Source organism: Gavialis gangeticus, unplaced genomic scaffold (genome assembly GCF_001723915.1).
Source record: "Gavialis gangeticus isolate Ggan-Ray unplaced genomic scaffold, GavGan_comp1, whole genome shotgun sequence".
NCBI lineage: Eukaryota > Metazoa > Chordata > Crocodylia > Gavialidae > Gavialis > Gavialis gangeticus.
Window position 1 is genome coordinate 43,629,041 of NW_017729032.1, and position 3,104 is coordinate 43,632,144.

Below are 3,104 nucleotides of genomic sequence, written 5' to 3' on the forward strand. Positions count from 1 at the left end.
AGTTACCTCTACTTCATTGTCTACCTTTAGAGCTAGGAATTTAATCTGACGCACTCAGGTTTGAAAGCGCTGGCCACTAAAGTCAACATCCAAACTCCTTTTACATTCTGCTGAGGGATCCTTATTAAAGCTGCTAAGGTTTCTAAGCATTGATCCACGTACTTTTTGTTTCCAATCCTTACCACAATAGACAGTATACCCATGGATGGATCCATATGAACAGCTACTCGCTGAACTCAAATGGATTAACAGCAGCTAAGTTTGGAGTTGGGGGATTGAAAGAGGGGGCCACAAGGGTCTGCTGTCTCGCATCCAGTTAAGGAGTCAGGGCTAGAGTACTTTTAACTTATTGTTCTGTTTTGAGGTAGTAAAGTCATTTTCAATAGCTATGTTTGATTTAGAACCAAAAGATTAGCAGCTACTGAAGTAAGAACAAAATGTGGTTGTCAGTAAAGTTGCAGATTGTCATTAAAAACATTTTCTTGAGTTGGCAGCCCTGTCACTAGTCCTGATGTCACTGGCTCCTGTACGCTATTTTTGTCTATTCATGAAATAAAGAAGTGCTACAGAAATTAGGCATGTTTTTACTTATCTGACTTATATCCCCTAATAAAATCAGCATTAGCCAATTAAACTGCATGAATTGGCAGTACCCAGGCCAACAGAGCTCAGTAGCTAATTAGCCATCCAGTAGATCAGTATGGGCAGTTATTTTGGCTGGAGGGCCACTTAATGAGTTTTAGGGGCCTGTCAAGGGCTTCATATCTCTCTCTCTCCCCGCCCTTCCACAGCCCGCTGAAGCTGTAGTTCACTACAGCATCCACTGTGGACAAAGCCAGCAGGTTTCCAGAGCCCTGCCATGGAACCTGCCACCGGTGTCCACAGCTGATGCTCACCTGGCGCAGCAACGGCTCCTGCCTGGATTCATAGCTGATGCCACCAGCAGGTTCTAGGCAGAAGCTTCCACCGCACTGGGTGGGTGGCAGCATCAGCTGTGGATGCTGCTGGCAGGTTTTGCATCTGGGTTTCTGAACCTACCAGTAGCTGCCCACCTGGTGCAGGAGAAGCCCCACCCACATCCACAGCTGATGCCTGAAGCTGCTGGGCAGAAGTAGTGCTGCCCACCCAGCACCAAGTGGCAGCTGAAGCCACTGGCCAGATCCAATTAGTTGGCAGCTGTCCACCCATGGACTGGATCAAATTTGTTAGCAGATCAGATCTAGCCTGCAGTCTGTATTTGCCTGCCCCTGCAATAGACCTACCAAATGTGATGTCCAGTGTGGTGGTCTGGGGCTGCTTATTGATAGATATTGTTTCATAATATGATGCAGTACAAAATATTGCCTTAGGATTGAATGTTATGATGCAAGCAGTGGCCAGACACTCAGCTTCATTTTTTTCGTGGCCCTGCCTCAGTGTTATAAGGATTCAGATTCTGATCTTATCTTTCCCAAGGTAACTGTAACGGGGCCTCCCTGGTGCCCATCTGCCATTGGCCTGCCCACCTGTTTCTGGGCCAACTGCCTGCCTCACCTGCCATGCCTTGTTGTTTCTTAATTGGTTCCAATTAGGTGGGAGGCTGTCCATTCTTGCCCTGATGATAGGAGGCGCTATCTGCAGCTCCAATCCTTCTCTACACCACAGCCAAGCCTCACAGATGGCATCCAGGTGATACCATGCTCCCAGCCTACAACCAGACCAAGCTTAGCCCTCATTGTCAGGCCTCAGACACACATTCATACCGCCCCCCTCGCTAGGGCCTCTCGCACTCCACCCTCTCTCACAGGGTCTCTTTCACGCATTGACAACTTACACTGCCTTGCTCCCTGTCAGAATGGCCCCTTTGGCCATAGGCTTTATCTAGCACGCACTTTGGGTGGCAGACGTACCATCTTTTGGGCCTCTCCTGCAACCCTCACCAGGCCAGCCACTTACCTGATGGGCCAAGCTTGCCCTATCCCCCGCACACATGCACACTTTAAGGCTTAACCCTTAAAGTGGCAGGCACCAGCAGTGCCCTGCCCCAGTAGCCTTGAAAGTGTAAAGATTAAAAATTACTGAATTTTTGTTAATGTTCTTTCCTAATTTACTGGCAAGCAATCAGAGCAGCTTTCCTATAATAGTACAAAGATCAATATTGCATTCCCTCTGGAATGTTCATTAAGGGTGATGAGCGACGTCCAGAAAAGTCCAAAATCACCATCCATATAAACCCTTACTGAAGGTCTAAACTCATTAGAGACCGCCATTTTTTTCTTCCTGAAAATTCCCCAGGTACCTGCAGTTCTAACTTTAGTGCATGCCCAGAATTGCTGTGATCTGAGTAGCTACATGTCTGTATCTACTGCAAATCCTGTTTTGAGTCGAGAAACTGCAAACTGGTGCCACAGTCCCTGTAAGGACGCAATCTGACCCTTGATTCAGATGCTGAAGCTCCAGCGAAGGATGAGAATTCACATATACCTTTATGCTTAGCGTGTCCTGTTGGATTCATCTGGCCAGCTCCCTGCTTAGCATGCAGGTTTTTGGCCTGCCCTTAACTCTTCCCATGCACTGTATTGGGAGCCTGCAGAGTGGGTTCAGTTGTACCTCACTTTTGGATCTTACCACAGGAGCAGCAACTGGGGACTTTTAAGTCCCTGAAGCAGGTAAGAATTCCTTCCTTCCCTTTCCTTTCTGCACAGCAGTACTTCCCCTCTCCTATTCCTTCTTCCCCTGCCAACTGCTGCCTCTGTCCCCCATTTCCCCATATAGCCTGGAGGTGGGGGGAGCTCTAGAGCTGCTCCTGGCCCACCCCAGCCAGGCTGAGCCAGGGACAATGGCAGGGGCTGAGTTCCCCCTCCCAGCCTGAAACCTCCAGGAGTTCTCTGCCAGCCTGGGAGTAGGCACAGGGACAGGTATCCCATCTGTTGCTGCTGCCATTAACCCTGGCTACTCATGCAGCCTGGCTAGAGCAGGGCAGGAGTGGAGCTCCCTGCCACCCCCAGTTCAGCCAGGGACAGTGGCAGTGGTGGGCAGGGTAGAGTGTGAAAGGGAAGGGAGGTGAGGTGTCATAGTTTCTAGGGTCGGAAGGGACCTGAGTAGATCATCTAGTCCAACCCCCT